Source organism: Acomys minous (genome assembly GCF_964271855.1).
Source record: "Acomys minous genome assembly, chromosome: 17".
In the NCBI taxonomy this organism is placed as follows: domain Eukaryota; kingdom Metazoa; phylum Chordata; class Mammalia; order Rodentia; family Muridae; genus Acomys; species Acomys minous.
The window spans coordinates 59,479,094-59,499,523 of NC_140500.1; the positions used below are offsets into that span (position 1 = coordinate 59,479,094).

The window sequence follows — 20,430 nt, forward strand, 5'->3', positions numbered from 1 at the left end:
GGGAGCTTGGACCAAAGGATGGGAGGCTAAGGGGGGACCTAGGAAGTGCCAGTGAGTGGGGGCCAGGGAGTAGAGATTACTGGAGGGGATATGGGGAGCCATGTGTGGCCACAATGGAGGCTGGGAGCTTAAGTCCTGGAGGTTTCCTAGCTGCCTGAGTAGTTGCCATGGAATTTCCCAACCTAATAAAGAAGAATTTAAATAGACCACAACTTGCCTAATGTTGACTGTGTAAATAATCTAAGCCCTGGTCCCCTTTGTTCCACGGGCTATTTGTGTCAGGGAAAAAGGGGGGTGGAGATTCTAACAGAAGCCATCGTCCCAGATAGCAATACATGGGCACTCTCTGTTCTCATCTGACGGGACCAGAGGGAACAGAGTTTGAGGTCTGGGGGGAGGGGGTAGTGGGGGAGAGAAGGTTGGGGAGTCACAGGACACAGAGGGGGATCTTGGCTTTGCAGCTAAATCTTCTGTCTGTCTGTCTGTCTGTCTGTCTGTCTGTCTGTGAGTATGACCCACACACCACCCCTGCACTAATTCATGGCCATCTATGCATAGATCTACACAATTTCATGAAGGCTGACTGGGTGCAAACGGACAAACATGACTGTGTGCACCCACAGATACAGAATCCCAGGGATAGCTGAAAGTGCCCATAGCACAGTTCTTCCCAAGAGAGGCTTTCTTCTGCTCTCTTCTGCTGCTGTCACTGTATACAGGGTGGGGGGGGGGGCGGGCATGGCTTCTACAGCTCAGGATAGGATCCTGCTGGCCTGACAGGAGAGTGGCTTTGGCCATATTAATCACTTCCAAGGAGGTGAAGAGGCAACGTGAGAACCAAATTCAGAGCCCTCAAGCACTGCTGTGGGCTGATGGCCAGCCATCTCCATTGGCTTCCCGTGCGTACACAGCCCCACTCACCCAGCCATGCTGAGCTCAGGGACACCAGCGCAGGGGGAACAAGGAAGGAAAGGAGAAAAGAAGAAGACAAGGAAGAGAAGGTGGAAGAGGAGGAATTAGTGGAGGATGGAAAAGGAGAGGCGAGAAGTGGTGACAGAGGGGCCCTCACAGCTTATGCTTGGGGTCTGCTCTAACTGTTGTCCCATTCCAAGACACCGTCAGTGTCAAGTCTCTATAATCTCATGCTCCTAAGTGTACCCCTTACATACACATACACACACACAGACACACACACAGAGACACACACACACACACAGACACACACACAGACACACACACATACATACACATACACATACATACACACACATACACACACACACACACACAGACACACACACAGAGACAGACACACACACAGACACACACACAGACACACACACAGACATACACACATACATACACATACATACACACACATACACACACAGACATACACATACACACACAGACATACACACATACATATACATACACATACATACACACACATACACAGACAGACACACACACAGATATACATACAGAGACACACAGAGACACACACACAGACACACAGACACACACACTCACGACATAATAAATCACACAGAGCAGAAGGAAATAAGGCTTTGTTGGGTCCAGGGCTAGAGTGTGGCCCATGTTCTCAGCTTAGGAATCACCGTTGCATTCCTCATTCCTCCTGCTCCCTGAGTTCTGGACCTTTCTGGTCTCCTAAACAATGTTCCCCGCACTACACACTCCTCTTGCTCCTGGCCCTGTTTGCAGGAAGCCAGACTGGGACAAGACTGGTCACTTCTGTCTTTGGGTGCTCCCAACAGATTCTCAAGAAATCAGAGGCAGGCACTGGCTGCAGACCAAGCCCAAGACATGGCATGACAACTTGTTGCGGACGAGGGGACTGGGGTGGGGGTGGGGTGGGGGGTGGGGACTTGAGATCGGAAGCCCTAACCATTAAAATCACAGTGCAATTCCATGCTAAGAATGAGACACCCAGCTCAGATAGCCCAAACTGAACCATCCCTCCTGGCCATCTGGTTTCCAGGAAGCCCTAGCCCACTTCTTCTCTGGTCTCCCTACCAGGCAGAGGCTCCAGGAACTGAAAAGCAGGACCCCCACCCCCACCCCCACCCCCTGGCCCGTAGTGTCTCCTTTGAGAGCAGGCTGTAAGCTTGAGACTGGGGGCTGCCACAGATGGTGTACATCTCCTAAGCTGCCTGGGAGATGGACAGGAAGTGGGGTTGTCCACACGCCCAGAACCTCTGGGCTGTCACCAGGTCCCCTTGATCCTCCTTCCAAGAAGAAAGAGGAGGAAAATGGGTCTTTCCGGGCCCTAATCCTCTCCACATGGGTTGGGCATCACAGAGCAGCCAGGCCTGGTGCAGGCACACAGCCACAGGAGAGCCAATGTCCCCCGTGTCTAGAGGACCCTGACCTCAGGAACCTGTGGGTACATGACAACAACACAATCCTCCTCCCTCTCTCCTCCCTCACAAAGCCTCTGCCACCAAGACAGCATCTTCCTGAGCCTCTTGTATACTCTATGCTAAAGGGAAACTGAGTCTGCAGCGGCTGAGGAACAGCTGAGTAAAAGGAGTCAGGCGAGAAGGGGCTCACGCGAGCAGAAGTAGCTGTCTGAACCCGAGGCCCTCTCAAGGGCTCCCAGGAAGGCAAACCCCAAGAGGCTCACTGTATCCCTGGATGCTCAGAGCACCACCCTGGAGGGCCGTTTCTCATCATTGAATGACCTTTGGGCTTAGTACCCATGGGTGACAGGAGGCCAGAGCAAATACAGGCCAGGAGCTACTTCAAAATGGAAGGCTCTGTTGGTCCAGAGTTAGGGAGTCCTTAGGAGGAATATTCAGGCATGGGGAACCTAACCTCTGGTATCCCCAAAGCCCTTCTGCCGGGACCCTGGGAAAGGCCAGCTTACAGGGTCACTTTTATTCATGCAGTAGCTAGATGGGAGATTCAGCCATCTCCCCCAGAGCGCTGCTCGGAAGACACAATTCTTGCAGTTGATCAGGTCTGCATGGAGCCCATCCCTGCCCCCCCGCCCCAGGCCTGGTCATTAGTGTCCCCCACAGCCATCCCCTGCCTTCTCAAGGACACAGAGCCAGGGTAATAAGCATGAGACTGTGTGACGACGGTGGATACCACCCCCTATGCCCACAGCTGCAGACTCTGGCAGGCCCAGAGTGAGAGAACGCTGGCTCATTCACATCACTGGATGCCAGGCTTCCCTGCCCTTTCCACCACCCTCCTTGACCACACCAGCCTAGACCCTGCGGGCACAGAAGCTGCCAGGAGCTGAGAGGCCGGGAGGCCCTGGCCCCACTTTGATCTTGGTCATCAAAGGCCAGGAAATGCAATCAGTTCTAAGGAGCGCTTGCTTCCTAGACGTCCTCTTAGGGCACAGGGCCCAGATCCCTTCCCCGCCTCCTCAGGATGGGCCAGGTCCTTGCAGACCAGCCAAGGGCCCTGGGCAGGGGGCTGGAGAGCCCACCCTGATTCTCAACCTACTGGACGGAAAGTATTTTAATGAGCCCTAAGTGCTGACACAGCACCCTCTGACTGCACCCCCTCACCCAGGCGCTGTGTTCCCCTCCACCACCACCATCACCACCACCACACACACCCCCTCCAACTTCCCCCGTGACTTTTATTGTCCCAGACATTTGCGTGAAAACAGAAATTTTGTGCTCTGGGCCGCATCTGCTCCTGCTTATTTCTCACTTGAAGCTGCAAGCCTTGGTCACACATGCCCCCTTCCTACCCCCCACCCTGCTTCTCAGACTTATTATCCCTAGAGTCTTGTGAGTTCTCTAATACTGACTAGGGTGGCCTCAACAGTGTGACCTCCAATGCATAACCCTTCTCTCCCAGGCAGCAGCCATAGATGCTGCGTCAGGAAGCTGAGACTGGCAGACTTTGGGGTCTGGAGCCCTGGACCCTGCTGTCCTGCCTCCTGTCTGTCCCTGCCCCAGAGGAAAAAGACACCTCTACCACCAACCCTGAGGAGAATTCATGGGAACAGGGAGAATCTTGTGGACACCACTGGGTACAGGCTTACCTTCTGTTGGAGACCTTGGCCTTGGGCTATGTCCTAGGACTGTGTACATCGTACATTGCTCAAGGTCATTAAACAGCATAATACACAAAGGTGGAGTTACTAAGTGTGATTGAATGAGTGAGTGAATGCATTAATGAATGAATGAAGATAAGTCCGTTTCTCCTAAGTACCCCACAAGGTAGGTACTTGACCTACAGTCCAGACGAAGAGTGAGGTCACACTATACATGCGTCTTATCTCTGGGCTCATCTTCTCTTCCTTCCTGTTCTCTGAGCCCAATTATCTCCTAGGTGATACAGATTCCATTATGAAGCCAAGGAGTTCTCCTCCTCGTGTTTAAGATGTGAGGAAGACACAGTCCAGCTCGGTCACTGTGTTTGCAGCCAGCTCTCACAGGTCCAAGGGTGCCATTTGCCAAACCCCTGATTGTCTAAGTGTTGAGCGCTTCTTCTGGCTTGGCTCTGTAGCATGGACATATTTGTTTCCCAAGCTGCCTGCCATATGGTGCCCTCAGATCTAAGTGAACAAATCTGGAGCCAGATGAGCAGATCAGTTGAGAACCCTGCAATGCCCCTGGACCATTTCACCAAGACTTCTGCCTACCTCTTCTGCCAGCTCCTTCCTCAACTGTGCCAGGGATAAGTAAAAGATGGGGGCTTTGTTATTATGTATAGGAACAGGCACAACCAAATAGGCACGATGCGATACACCTCTGAACTGTGGGGAAGAGCCAGAGGTCCCCTAAAAAAATCTCCCAGTGTTTCAGCACCTCCTTCACCCACTTTATCTGGCTCTGTTGGCTCCCCATCTGCCATTAAAAGATAAGACCATTACAAAGAGACTTTCAGTCGTCTACTGACTGCAGTAGAACAGAGGGAGACCCCAAGACAAGGTGTGTGTCTGTAAAGGGTGACACAGAACCTACGGGAGCAGGAGAGTAGCTCCTGGGGGCTTCCCAAAAGAGGAGACATGTGAGTGCAAGACATGGCAGGGACGAAGTGTATGACAGTGACTGGCAGAGACCTGGGGGCTGGTGCAGGCCTGGTGCACACAGCAAAGACGGGGAGGGTGAGGGGCTTAGCCCCCACAGGAAGCCCCAGCTTGTTGTTGGGTAACTTCTCCTCCTGTTTTCTGGGAACAAGCTATTTGCAGAAGAGGGGGAGGGAGCCCTTAAAGGCTTCCAGATGGGGGGCCCCCTGCCTGAGACCGTCTCCGGGCCGCCATGAAGTCTGTAAGTCTGTGTGTGCATGCTTTCTAAGAATCCCAGCACATGTCAGTCTGGAAGGCTCTGGGGAGGTCTTCTAAGCCGTTCTCTTATTCTGTGATCTCACTCTCCTCAAGGTTTGGAGGCCATACCATCCTTTATTAACAGCTTTATTCTCACGATGTCTTGGGTGGCTGCATAGAGAGCTGGGGAGAGGGCTCCGCGGGTAAAACGTTCGCGCCACACAACAAGAAGACCTAAGTCCAATTTCCCCAGGTCCCACGTAGAAAAGCTGTGCTTTCTACTCAGAATCCCAGAGCTGGGGAGGTGGAGACAGGTGACTTTCGGGGTCACTGGGCCAGCCAGCCTAGCCTACCCAGAGAGTTCCGGGGCAATGGGAGACCCTGTCCCAAAGATCAAGAGGACAGCTCCTGCGGAAGACATCTGAAATTGACTTCCGGCTTCTACAGTGTACCCAGTGTGACAGGCGGGACGGGAGCACGAGAGTTGCAGAGACACAGCTCTGTCCCTCCTATTCACTGCCCTCTCCGCAAGTCTTTTCATAAACCACCACATCTTCTCCACCCACTTGATCTGGCCTGTGTGGCAGGTAGGGCGAAGGTCCTGTCTCCTTCCCAAGAGGGAAGATGCATAAGAGAAAGTCGAGCAAGCCCAGAACCTCTGCAGAGAGGGACAGGGGTTTGAGGGCACGAAAGGAAGAATGGTGGCAATCAGGGGACGAGGATTAGGGCCACGAAGGATAGGCTGGCCCTCGTGCAGAAGTCTCCAGCTCAATCAATGACTAGCTTGCTTCTGAATGGCCGGCCATCCCACCTCTCCAGCCATCTTCCGGTGTTCACACTCAGGGCCATTCAACTGCTTGGCTCTTCCCCGCTGTCCATCCTGAAAACAGAGATGCTGTGTACTTGCAACCCCCATACCGGCTTCCTTGGGTTTGGGGGTGGGGCGGGGGAAGAAGCCCAGGAGGGACTGTAGAAGGCCTGGGGGAGGGGCATGGGTGTCACGCTCAGCCCTTCTTGTTTATGTCCTGCTGGAGTGGTGTGGAGAGGATCTTTGCAGGGAAAGCTCTGTCCCTGGGGGCCAAGCAGCTGTAATAGCAGGTAGCACTGCCCTTGGGTTCGACCTTGGAGATGGAAGGATTCTCCCAGGCCTGGCTACCATAAAGGTCTGGCTTGGTTGATAGGCAAGCCTACTGCCTGCTCCAAGTCTCAGCAAGAGCAGCAGTTTCTCCCCTGATAGCCTGCCCTGTCCCAGAAGCTCAAACAATGGCCTCTGGTGAGAGGCCATTTCCTATGAGTTTATGGGAAACACCAGGATGGGCCAGGCTGCAGAACCACAGCAACCTCTTGAGGCCATGCAGTTGACTGTCCTGATCAGCAGCCAGGCTTGGACCCAACTGGGAACATTCAGTTCTACCCACCCCCCCATCCCTCATCCCCCACCCCCACCCCGCCAGGGGTTCCCCTTAGAAGACAAAGTGAACTTTGGAATTGAGAGAGGCCAAGATTTACTCATCGTCTCTGCCCGAGAGCCTGAGGAGCTATTCTGGGACTCTAAAAGAGTCCTGTCCTGATCAAGTGGCACATGAGGGTCTGACCCAGAGAGTTCTCATCCTTAGACAGGACCCATCACAGGAAGCCAGTGAACATATCCCTGAAGCAGAGACCAGAGCTTGAATGTGGCCTCTTGGGCATGGCGTAGCCCATGCAGGGGTGTCCGCACCAGGCTTTTGCCTTCCCAGCAAGCCGTGTACATCTAGGCAGAGGTTTGGTTCCCTACTGGCAACAGATTGAAGCAGAAGGATCCAAAGAGGGCTCTGGTTCCTGTGAGTCTGCTCAGGCCTCCGTGTGCCTTGGGGCACGCTCTGTTCTATACACAGTAGTCCTGAGTAAACCTAACTGCCTGGGCTCCTTTCTGTAGCTGCACCTCCCTGGAACCTCCCCGACAGGTGTCCCTGCTTCCCCAGAGCTCTCCCCTGGTCCTCCCCACAGGGACCCTCCTTGCAGCTTGCCTGACCTCCCAGCCTGGCCAATCTGTTCTATCGTAGTCACCCTCTGCTTAATGGCACCTGCCTCTGCCTTCCTTTGTGCCAGAGACAGGCTTCTGCTCACCCTGGGCCTCAGTTTCCTTTTTCTAATGGGAGTGGGAACCACAGAGAAACTTAGTCCCACTTCAATTCTGGATTCCGTGAGTGTTAAGGCAGGCAATTTGAGGGACAAACACATGCAGATGAATATGCAAATGAGCGTCTCTAGGATTTATGAGAAGCCTCCATTCCAAAGGGAGGGGACAGCCTCAGCCAGGCTGGGCCCACTAAATCCTGGTCCATGTCAGTGCCGTAAAGCACCGTGATGAAGGTAGCTGCCAGAGAAGGCCCTGATTTATAGTTGCCCAGGCCTCCTCCCCACAGCCATGCAGGCAAGCATCACAGGACACAGGGATGAGAAAGGATTTATGATGCCCACTTTCCCACCCCAGCACCAGGCAATGAGAGAGTAGGCACGGAAGGTGACTTTCACCTTTCAAGGCAGCACAAGTTTCAGGCACAGCAGCCTCTCACACCACTCAGCAGAGACGGAAGATGGGAGGGACCCCATAGGCCCCTGCTGTATCCTTAGCCACTCTGAGAGGGACCCCATAGGCCCCTGCTGTATCCTTAGCCACTCTGAGAGGGACCCCATAGGCCCCTGCCATATCTCAGCTACTCTGAGAGAAACTCTGAGATTCCTGACACGCCCTTACCCACACTGCCAGTTCTAGATGGCCACCCAGTGTCCTGCCCATGCTGTTTAGCCCTTATACTGCCACCAACTGTCACCTTTCTTTCCTTGAGCAGGGACTGGACAATGTCATCAGCTTTGGAGTGCTCCAGGTATAGAAGACACGAAGGGACCTAGTTCTCCTTCCTTTACTTCCCACACACCAGATACAAATACAAGCATAACACACACACACACACACACACACACACACACACACACACACACACCATACACAACTCGGAGAAGGTAGCACCAACTCCTCACGTGCCTCACTGCAGGATCTTGGACCGACTCACCATTCACTCAGCCAGTGTTATCACATCAGGGTGCCCTACTGAGCACAGTGAAGGTACCCAAGACAGAAACCTCAGGAGTGAAACTGTCTGTCCCCTGAGGTAGTTATTAGGGCTATGGCCCCTGGCTGTAAGGGTCTCTGTCTCTCTGTACCATCCTTGCCTCCGGGTGTTACCTATCTATAAACAAAATCTCAAGTCCAATTTGCATATTTAAAAAAAGCATCCAAAAGATCCTTGTATAAAGAAAGGACTCCTTTGATGATGGAGACTTAATCCAAAGCCTGGTTCAGGTAACTATCTGCTAAGTTGCGTGTTGGGAATTGAAGGTTCTACCTGAGTACCACTGAGTCCTCCAGGTCTGTCTCCAGCTCTGTGGCATTTCCTCACTCTATAGGAGGCCTCTGGCCATGCTCCTTGGATCCTTTAAATAACCCATACTTCTCTCTGGCTCCGCTCAAGCAAAGCCTAAGTCCAGTTAGCTCAAATTGATGGAGTGCATCTCTGACACCTAAGAAGTCATTTTTAATAGATGCCAAACTGCAAAGACATCTCCACTGACTGATTTGATCTAGCAACTGGTGCCCACCAGAGTGGCAGAGTATGGGGAAACCCCAGGATGAGTGAAAAGGCTAGGGATGGAGGGACAAAGCCCATGCCCCTGACCTGCGCTGTGCTTGGCTGAGAGGTGCCAGGTGCAAACAGCATGACCACAAAGAACTGAACACCTTGGCAGCTGCCCAAAGTCCCTTGCTTAGGGACTTAGTCCCTTTGGGGACTAAGTTTTTGATATATGAATACTGGAGGATACAACACAGCATTGGAGATGTGCTTCAAACCAACTAACAGGCCACTTTGTAAGCCAGACTGTCACCCCCTGTACCACCAATGGCTGGAAAGAGAAAAATATTAGCACCCAAAATTGCGAATCTCACCTCCTCTGCCAGTGGAGTCTCATATGTCCCCAGCTGGCCTCAAATTCACAGGGTAGTGAAGGATGACTTTGAACTTCTGATTTTCCTGCCTCCACTTTCTAAGTGTTGGGATTATAGAAATGCACCAGCCTGCCCAGTTTATGAAGCACTGGGCATCAAACACGGGGCTTTGACTACTGATTAAGCTATCTCTCTAGAAAAAAAATTGCACAACTGCAGAGATTGCTCAGTGGTTAAGAGCACTAGCTCTTGCGGAATGCCTGGCTTTGATTCTCAGCATCTACATGGCGGCTCACAACTGTCCGTGACTCCCTCTTCAGACCTGCGAGAGCACCAGGCATGCACATTGGTGCACATACGTACACGCATGCAAAAACACTCATACACATTCAATAAAAAGGAAAAAATGTTTAAATTTTTCAAAAGAATTCACATGCCTCATCCCCCTATGGGACAGGCTTACAGGCGAAGGTGAGAGAGCAGAGTTGGGGACGCTGAGCGTGTATTGTCTTCACGGCTGCCATGTTGTCTCCCTCCTCCAGGAACCTGAGAGAATTTGAAATATGGGTAAATAGTGGACAGGAGAGATACTGAAGGACAAACTGTTTAAACATGAAGTAGACATAGCCGCTAAAGAAAGGCCACATATAAAAGGAATTGCAGACATAGATGCCAGCTTTGCCTGAGCCAGGCACCATCCAGCATGGCTCTGGGAGGCTGATGTGCTTCTTATGGCCCCATGGCCAAGGTGCACCCAGTAGGAAATAGAGCTGGGACTTTAGGCACCTGTTAGACCAAGAAAGACGGAAGGAAGAGCCCAAGCCCGACTCTGGCACTTGAAGGAATGGAGCGAGGTGGGTGGAAGTGTCTGGGCTTCACAAATCATCCGGTTTTAATGTAAAGGCTGGTTTTCCTGAGTCAGCGGCTTGATGACTAAAGCTCAAGATGGATGGCTTTGTTTTGCCTGCTTAGAGGTATTCTGTAGCCCTTCCCTCCGCTCCATGGCATAGACTCCACAGAACCCTCCCCCACTGCAGCCCGGGATGAAAGCTGGTGTCCAGGGCCGCCCACAAAGGCTGGGACCACTCTCTACAGCAAGAGTCGGGAGCCTGGCAGACTCTGGTGGCTGAAGGGGGTTCAAACTCCTGAGGCATGAGACTAGAGAGGAATCTGGGTTGCATATGTCCTGAGGGATTTTTGCCATCAACTCTTAGCTCTAGACTACGGAGGTACGTGGCATTGGCTCTGAGCTATCCGACCAGGCTGGAGCTGGGGCTGGAGGAAAACAGAGAGCTTGGGAGGAACGGGGGGGGTAAGAGAGGAAAACTGGTGAAGTGGGCTCAGGAGTATTGCTTGTATGGGTATTAGTAGGGCAGCTTTTTTCCAGCGAGGACCGGACTTGGGCAGACACATGCACCATGGACCCAGAGCCAGTGACTGAGACCCCTGGCACATACCAGCTGTGGTGCCTTAGATGGTAGATTGAAGATGCTGAGGCTGAGAACAACTAAGCAGTTTGTTCACAGTCGCATATCTAGTGGCCAGCAGAACTCAAAGAGAAACTGAGGCATTACCAAAGCCTGTTAGCATCTGGATCAGAGGACCAAGTCTCTCTAAGTGCTGCTAATCTCTGACCACACACTCCAAATAGCAGCTGCTTGCCCTTTCAGGAGTGTGTGCTTTCCTAGCCACTTCATGCATCTTGAGGTGTCTATGTCCTGCCTTCTACTGAGCATGTCTTCTATTCCACGTGATTTTTCTCACCTCCAGATGGGAGTGTTTCGCTGTCAGTGATAACGCCTCCCACCACAGCAGCCAACAAAGCTCTAAAGAGATTGCTTCGTTCACCTGGATCCCATATAAAGGTGGTGTTGAGCAGGCCTCCAGCCATGCCACCAGGGTATGGTGCATGAGAGAGAAAGAAATCTTCATTGTTTTAAGCTGCAGAGATTTGAGGCTTGTTACTGCAGCGTAACTTACCTCATCCTGACTGATTCACCTCCTTTGCCGGGAGGAAGAAACAAGTAAGCTCTCAATGTTCACAAATGCGTTCACCCAAGGAAAAGGACCGGAAGTCAGTTTCTATCAATCACACCATTGTGTTTCAGAGGTGTGGTAAAGATTTCCTGGCTCTAGACTAAGGAGAGCTTGCAGACAGCAGGGGGGCAAATCTGGCCCATCTGAGGCTTAGAGAGCAGATGCAAGGAAGCCCAGATGCAGGCTGGAGCTGGGAGTGCCCATCCCTCTTCCAGGGGGAGTCAGAGCCTGGGCTTGAGGAAGGCTGGACTCCCCACTCCCTGACAGCTGACCATCTGCTGTCCTTCTCCAAGCAATTGCAGATGGGCAACTTGGAGATTCGCTGAGTACGCTGGTGCCCAGACACTCAGCGTAGAGTTAGAATTCTTCCTCCAGGCAAACACTGTACACAGTTGTATGAGGTTCCAGGGAGCAGGAGATCTGAGGACATAAACCTGCTCTGAGTAGGCTCGAGCCCTGTGGGAAAGTGGGCAACGTATAACATGCCCTGGGCTGGGGAAATGGCTCAGTACGTAAAGCACAAAGACCTGAGCTTGAATCCACATAAAGCCAGGTGGGCTTAAACATCTGGAATCCCAGCCCTTCTACAGAGAGATGAGAGGCAAAGGCAGGAGAATCCCTGCTAGCCTGGCATGCGCAGCACACTGTGCTTCTTCTAGAAGATTCTGAGTGTGCTGGGTACTGCTGGGAGGGAGTAGGTAGGTCTTCTCAGACAGCCCTGCCGCTGGCAACATTATCAACTTGGAAGTTCAGCCTGAAAGCAAGAGCTAGCCGCTTATTAACCTGGGTTGTTATTGGTCAGAAGAAGACTATGGATCCTACAAGTTCAGCCTTCAAAATCAGCAGATGCTCAAGGCCAGCAAGATGCTCAAGGATAACGGCATTTGCTGGCAAGCCTAAGGACCTGAGTTCAATCCTCAGGACCCACAAGGTGGAAAGAGACATGTTCTCTGGCCTCAACACAAGCCCAGTGGCACGCTCCTCGAATGAATGAATGAATGAATGAATGAATGTAGTAAAACATTTTTAAAGAGCAGATGAACGTGGCTCTGATTCGTAATTCTGCCATGTGCCTGATGAATGAACATGGGCAAGGGATTTAAATAGTGCGTCTCAGACAGCGAAGCACTTGCCTTGCCTTTGTGAAAACTGAGTTGGAGTTCCCCAGAATCAACGTGGGTTTTTTGTTTGTTTGTTTCCTTTTGTTGAGACAAGGTATCTCTATTATAATGTCCTGGAGCTCACTATATAGATGACGTTGGCCTTGAACTCCAAGAGATCTGTTTGCCTCTGCCTACCAAGTGCTGGGACTAACGGCACACAACACCGTGCCCAATGAGAAGCTACATTGTTTTAAGTGAGGTTCTAGGTGTGACAGTACATGCTTGTAATCTCAGCACTAGGGAGAAGGAGACAGGCGGAAACCTGGAGCTTTCTGTCTAGCCAGCTCTGTCTCCCAGGCAAGGCTCAGGCCAGTGAGAGACACTATCTCAAAAACAAAACAAAACAAAACAAAAAACAAACAAACAAACAAAAACAAGGTGGCTAGGCTCCTGAAGAATGTCACAGGAGGTTGTCCTGTGGCCTTTAACACATGAACACAAGCACTCCCACACACAAAGGGAGTGAAGCACAGGGTCTGTCGGCCAAGGGCACACAAAAGCATACTGGAAGCATTTAGTGTGTACTTAAGAAAGACTGCTGGGAGTGGAAACAAATGGCCAGTTTGGTCGACTCAAAAGGCAAAGAAAGGATGGGGGGCCAAGTGGGATAGAGTCTACAAGACCCGGAGACCTCACAGCCAGCAGTTCTGAGCCAGCACAGTACCACCTCGGGCAGACATCAGAACGCATTTATTCAGTGTCCAGAACAGAGTGGAAAGCAGCCCTGGGAAGGAAGGCTCTCACTCACTGTCTCCATCCATCTCTGTCAGCACCCTTTGTTTCTGCAGTTTCATTGTGCGCTTCCTTTTCTGACCCTCAAGCGTGCTTGTGTTGCAGAAGTCAGCGGGGCATCCAGGCCACTCTGCCTGGAAAGCCCAGCAAACTGCCAGCTCCAAGAGTCCCAAGAGACCCAGAGAGGCCCAGGATAAACTAAGAAGGGCACAGGCCTTCAGAGCTCCAGGAAAGAAAAGAGGTCCCTCTTCCCGCATGGAAGGTAGCTGCCACAAACCCGGTCACATCCTGGCTGTTCCAGCGAAGGTCAGCTTAGGCTTAGGAAAGTTGATATGTGGACAGTACAACTTTCATGCCGAGAAGGCAGAAAAGGGCATGTTCCAGAACCTCCTCACCACCATCCCCCGACACCTAGAAATGATATGCCTGTGTATACACTTAAGAATAGATGCATACAAGACAATAAAGTCAGGACAATCTTTACAAATGAACGTATGAAAAGGAAGCCAGCTGGGAACTGACAGCAGAGAATGTTTGCTGCAGGCAATGCTGCTGTGGCAAGACTAGGCTCCCTGGCCTAGGCTATGGCTCAGGAAAGAGCATTTGTCTAGCAGGCTCAAGGCCCTGAGTCTGATCTGACTCTTAGCAACAAATTCAAAATAATATGTACACACACACACACACACACACACACACACACACACACACACTACACACACTACACACACACATACACACACTCACACAAACATATGCACACGCGCGCACACACACACACACACACACACACACACACGCACACGCACGAGCACGAGCACGAGCACCAGGGAACCATGAACACATAGCATGCCCACTAGTAGGTAAAGCATGGAAGGCCACTGTACCCACCAATCTACCCACATGTCTGGAATCATACTGCTTGTCCTTGCCCATAAAGAGTTGCCACCCAAGAAAGAAATGCCTCCCTGCACAGATGTGGAGTTCAGAAGACCCAAGATATGGGCATCTGCAGGGCACCTGTCTCAGAGCTCTGGACCCCATTATCTGCTGCCTGGCAGAGGAGGCATTTGGGGGGGCATGCCCCAGAAGAGCCAGCTGTGCAGCCAGATTATCTACCAAGAGAATGGAAACCAAATGTACAGCTTCCAAACAGGGAGGGGAACGTTCCTCAGAAAACAAGAGTGAAGGGGAAATAAAGAGACAAGAAGGGGCTGGAGGGAGGGCGTGGCTCTGGATGGATGGCTGTTCTTCAGCCCAACCGCGTTCAGTTCCCACATGGCAGCTCACAACCGTCTGTGGCTCCAGTTCCAAGGGCTCCATCGTCCTCTCCTGGCCACCTCTGGCATGAGGCAAACACAAGATGCACATGTATACATGCAGGCAAGACAGTCACACATAAAATAATTTTTTTTTAAAAAAAGAACAAAAACAAAAGAAATTACCCCATGGTAAATATAGAACTGAGGAATTGGGTCAACCCACCAAAACTCTTAGCAAGGAGCAAGTGGTGGCTGGGTTAAGCGTCTAGTCAAAATCAGAATTCCACAGTGGCTTTCCCCTGTTAGTTCACCCAAAAGCTATTTATAAATGGAATATGTATCTGTGAGGTATAAATAAAGTTTTAAAGACATGCTCATCTCAAACGCTACCCAAAGGGAGGTTTGTTGTGGTTAATTTACCAGTATGGCCTAATAACATTTATAATTAGGCCTATAATTATTATTACTGCAGTGTTTTCTAACCCGCTAGCGATCAATCAAGACACAGACATGTGTTATATTTTGAAATAGCCTTAGTTAACCTGAGGCAGGGCAGATATTAATCTCCTAAACTACTTCCCATAGTGGAGCAGGTATGGGATACCTGCCCCAAGCCCAGTCCATCTGCTTCTAATAATTTCTATCAAGCTACCTCCCATCCATAATCCCAAATGCTTGCTAATTATCATCATCTGGGCCATCTCCATGCATGCCGGCGATGTGCTTCTCCTCCACCTCTCCTCTCCTCCTGTCTCTTCCCCCCCTAAGATTCTCTCTGTCTCCCCAAGCCCTGGAACCTTAGACACACCTATCCCATTTGCCTTGTCCAGGTGTGATGGCCTGTTATTGGTCAAACGGCTTGGGACGCAGAGACAGCAAGCAGTAATTGGCATCAAAATACGTCAGACCAACCTCCAACAGAGGTCAGTGAAATCGTGTAGAATAAAGCGCAGAATGGTCCCTTCAAATGGAGCAGCAGTGTTAGTATACACAGCTGGCAGGGTGGATGCGAACTGAGCCCCGTTGACCAATATTTAGAGAAACTGTCAGCGCTGGTGACTCTCTAGAATGGCGGGAGCAAGCAGCCAGCCAGGGTTAGGACTGCAAGATGCCAGAACAACAAAATTACAGGAGCTTTGACAAACAGAGCCACATAGTACTTTGTATCTCAAACTACAGAGTACGAGCCCCTTTCAAGTACACATGATCAGTGGGCCACTTGACTTGAACTTCAAGTCACAGAAGTATCTGTGTGATACAGACTTCATGTCCTGGTTAGCCAGAGTATTAAAACCACGTCCTGTGCCCTAAAAAAAAAAAAAAAAAGGAAAAAAAAAATCAAGCCGACACCTAAGCAACAAAGGAGATAGTGAGGCAGTTATAACCAACTCATGAATATTCTAGCACCAGGAGGGCAAGGGGGAGGAGCCACAGGAGGGCAAGGGGGAGGGGCCTCAGGAGGGCAAGGGAGAGGAGCCACAGTCTCACAGCATGTCTAGACCTAAACTTGTTGATTAGAAATCAAGAACTAATTTAAGTAAGTGGACCGAGGATTCAACTCAGGAAGTTAAAAATAAAACAACCAGAAGGAGGAAGAAAAGGAGAAGAATCAGCATGAAAGCCAAAAATAATCAAATAAAAGGAACAAAAACTGAAAGCGGGTTAATGAAATAAAAAGTGGTTGCTTCAAAAACAAAGGCTAATGAGGTTTCTGGATCTCTGGTAAAGGCTGAGAAGGAAAAGCCAGCCAGGGCATTGTAAAGAAAATATTTCCTTCAAGATTTCCTTACTCTCAGAAATGGCCAAGCAGACATGACCGGGAACACATGGAGTTCTTTGGGGTCTTGTGGGAACTCCTTTGGACTTCATCATCCCTTCCGTTTTCTGGCTTTGGTGTTCAGCACACGGGCCTCCTGCTGACCCTGGGTACTCTGTCTCTCAGGGGACAGCACCTAGAGAGATTAGAGAGCTCGCTTGCAAGCAGGCTTCCTGCTCAGAAACCAGCATCTTGGCCTTCTTACTTTATCTGTATCTCACGGTCCAGGCTGCGCTCACCCATTACCCCAGACCCATTATTGTCCCAGAATACTGACGTGCTTAAAGCAGCCTGTGTAGTCCTGAGCCAGCCTGCTCTGTCCCCTGCTCCATCTCCTCCTGACTGGCCCTGAGAATCCCATCTGTTCCCTTTCACAGCTTCAGCTTCATGGGTACACTGTGGCTCCTCCTTGCTGGAGCTGTAAAAGCTGCCTTCTCAAGGACAGGCAGCTCCTGTGGGCTACTGCTGCCTCTGCTGCTTTCGGTGCACATGAAGAGTCATAAAAGCTACATCTTAAAAGAACTCTGCCATTATTCTGGAAGGAGAAAAAAAAAAGAAAGTAAGAAAATAGGTGAGAGAGAAAACATAAGAATTGAATGATTTCAGTGTGTGTGTGCGCGCACATGTGTGTGTGCACACGTGCATATGCAAAGGCAACCTTGTCATTCTTCAAGTGTCCTCTATCTTTTGTTTAAAACAGTCTTTTATTAGCCAGGAACCCACCAAAGTGGCCAAGCTAGCAGGCAATCAGGGCCTGGCTAATCTCCCGTCTCACTATCACTGGGATTGCAGGTGTATGCGTCTGGGTTATGTGGGTACTGGGACTCTGAACTCAGGCAAGGCAAGAGTTTTGTCTGCTGAGCCAACTCCTTTGTCATGAATGATCACCTTTAATGAAAAGGAATCACACTTATTCTCCTTATAAAATTTTTTGCATGTTAATGACGCATTTTAAAATTCTTTAACTGCTTGAGAGTAGAAGCTCACAACCAGGCTAACGAGAGTTGAGCTAGAATCAGACTTCTCTGGAGTTTTAAGTTTAAAAAAAGAAAAGAAAAGAAAGAAGGGAAGAAAAGAAAAAAAGCATATTTTAATAAATATATTATCTACAAAGTCACAAAAGTAAAAGACCCTCAGGCACAAAACTGGGTTCCATTAGTAACAGAAATGGAAAGACATTTTTCAAACATTCAGACATGTAGAGTAATAATGCTCACCCAGCCATTTAGAAGCCTTTGTTCTGACTAACGCACTAGCTGAAGAGAGAACAAATGGGAAAACAAGTACAAATTAAGTTACAAACTGGAATTAACCAAGCTGTATTTTTTAAAAGATATCACATGATTCTTAGGTTTTTAAATTTTATTTTGCATGTGTGAGTGTATGTCTGCATGTATGAATACATACCACATGCATGCAGTGCCTTCAGAGACCATAAAAGGACATTGGGTCCCTTGGAACTGGAGTTTACAGATGGTTGAGTCACCATCTGGGTGCAGGGAAGTGAACTTTGAACTTTGGGAGAAACAACAACCTGAGCTCCTAACTGCTGAGGCATTTCTGCAGTCCCTTAACAGGATTTGGCCAAGTAACATGAATGTTCAAAGCAATCGTTGGAAGAGAAAAATGAGTCATGTAAAAAGAAGAAGAATCTTAACCTACAATGTTAAAAATGGGAGGTGAGTGTGGGAGGAAGTTAAAGGCGTGAAGTCGTCGTCCACAGGAAGTAACTGAACGTTGTGTAAAGAATCTGTGTGTGTACCTGTGTGTGCGTGTCAATGTGTGTGTGTGTGTGTCTGTCTAATTGTGTGTGACTATGTCTCTGTGTGTCTCTGTGTGTATTATGTATATGTTTATGTATGTGTATGTGTCTCCTTGTTTGTTTGTGTATCTATACGTATGTCGTTGTGTTTGTGTATCTTTCATGTGTATCTATGTGCATGTGTGTGCTTCTGTGTGTGTGTGTGTGTGTGTGTGTGTTTCAAAGGAAGCAGAAGTAGTACACACACACACACACACACACACACACACAGCTGAAGTTTAAAAGAAATTGAACAGAATCACAGTCATAAAAGAAGGTTGAAAGTGTTGCCTTACCACTCATGAAATACCAGATGGATGCATACTAAGAACACAGAAAGGTTTAAAAAAAAACAACTCTTTTTTATTTAATGGAGCTGTGTCAAAGTGAGGTCCCTAGAACCAGACAGCATAGATTGGCTTTCAGTGGCCGAAGAGCATTTACATTTGATAATATCTTAATGCTGCAAGGGAGCCCTCCTTCAACTCCCCCGAGGGGGGGGAACCAGCATGGTGTATGAACCCTAACCACAGGGAACAACAAAAGAAAAACTGAAGAAACAGAAAGAAGCCACTGTGGAGGGGAGATGGTTTGAATCGCCTCAGAGCCAAGGAAGAGATCAAAACTGTAATTGATGATTGTTGGAGAAACAATGGATCTCTGGGACGCGACTGTAAAAAGGCTAACTGCATATAGTTTTGTGTTTCTCATTAAACAGGGGAAAAAATTAAATTAACTAAATGCTCTACTCAAAAAGCAAGCTGGAGCCCCCAAAGTAAACATTTAAACAGCTAGAGGAAAGATCTGAAGATAATGAATTAGATGGCCGTGAGTTAAAAACAATAAGCTTGCAGTGTGGACGTAAGGAGTCCAAGAATTGAGTCCTTATAAAGAATAGCAATTGGTTATGGGGCATTGCATTTAATGAGTGGATGCTCTAGAGAGACAGCAGCGATGGGGAGGAGGAGGAGAGGGGAAGGGGAGAGAGGAAAAGAGAGGAGAAATAGGAGAGAGGGGAAAGGGAGATGGAAGAGGGGGACGAAGAGAAGGAAAAGAGAGGGAAGAGGGGAAAAAGAGGAGACAGGAGAGAAAAGAAATGAGGAGGGAAGAGAAATTGAGAGGAGAATAGAAGAGAAGGGAAGAGAGAAAGGGGGAAAGAGAGACTACCAGCTCACATGATGGTGGAGGCTGGGAGCCTCCGTGGTGCATCCGGCTTTGTTGTCACCTGCCCCTTGTTCCTTGCTAGAAACAGAGGTGGCACATAAGGACACAGGGTACAGAGATAGATGGACCTAGGACAAAACACTTAGCTCTCAAGTCTGAATCTTGAATGAACACCTTTTTCAGAAAAGTAGGGAAGGAAAGAAGGCAGGGGGGCTACAGAGGATTGCCCTAGGTAAATGAAAATGCAGGCAGCTCAGTGAGCAGCGTCCCTCTTCCCTTTGCTCAGTCTCTACTGACAGGTGTCTGTTGCCTAATATAGTTCTGTCGGTGGCTTCATCTGTTACTGCCTTCTTTCTCTTTAAGCAGCAATTGTTTCAAATTTAAAGTTATTCAAGGAAAGTACAAAGAGCTTTTTGCCCTAAACCACTTGAGGATAACTTGCCAATGGAGTGTTCCCTGACCCTCCTACAACTTGAGTGACGTTCCTTAAAGGAAGATATCCCCCCAAGCAATCACAACAAGACCATAGGGACCAAAAAAATAACACTGCTGCATCTCTGCCATTAATTGCTGCCATGGGGCGCTGTTCCATGAGACCAGTGAGTAAGGGGTCTGACTTCATGTTTAGCATCATGCCTTGTGTCTAGTTTAGCTCTGTCTCCTCGCTCTCCTTAGGCACCTCACCCTTTCTCTGCCTTCTTAACCTTGCAAGCGATAGAAGATACGGGCCCCTAATGTGAAGACGTTTCTTTCATTTGGGTTGACCTGGTGTTCAGAATGATTCCAGACCTTTTTATCGCTGAGGAATAACATGATTTCGACTAATTAAGAGAAGGTCTGTCCCAGCCAAATGGCACTTCTTCCTGTTTGGTCAATCAGGACTTTGTAGGAGAGGGGAGAGGCTCTCTCTCTCTCTCTCTCTCTCTCTCTCTCTCTCTCTCTCTCTCTCTCTCTCTCTCTCTCTCTCCATCTCCCTCTCTCTGCCTGGCTATAGTTCTCACGTTAAAGATATTCTGTGGCTAGATCACTCACTGTGAGTAAGCAAATTGATATTTTGGTTGGTTGGTTGGTTTATTTTTGTGAAAGTATCTTATGTTTCTCTGGCTGGTCTAGAACTTACTCCATGTTAACATGACCTTGAACTTCTGATTCTTGCCCCTTCACCTCCCAAGTGCTGGATGGCAGAGGGGCTCCACTGCACAGCTTAATG

General features: G+C 49.5%; 1 long non-coding RNA gene across 1 annotated transcript; it reads right to left on the bottom strand.

Annotated features, from left to right (window-relative positions):
* Positions 1 to 5,537: 5,537 nt before the first annotated feature.
* LOC311588212 lies at positions 5,538 to 16,615 on the bottom strand. Its single transcript, XR_014776111.1, has 3 exons — positions 16,533 to 16,615; positions 16,230 to 16,391; positions 5,538 to 6,140 (listed from the first exon to the last, which is right to left on the bottom strand). It is a non-coding gene; the product is annotated as an uncharacterized lncRNA (long non-coding RNA).
* Positions 16,616 to 20,430: the final 3,815 nt, after the last annotated feature.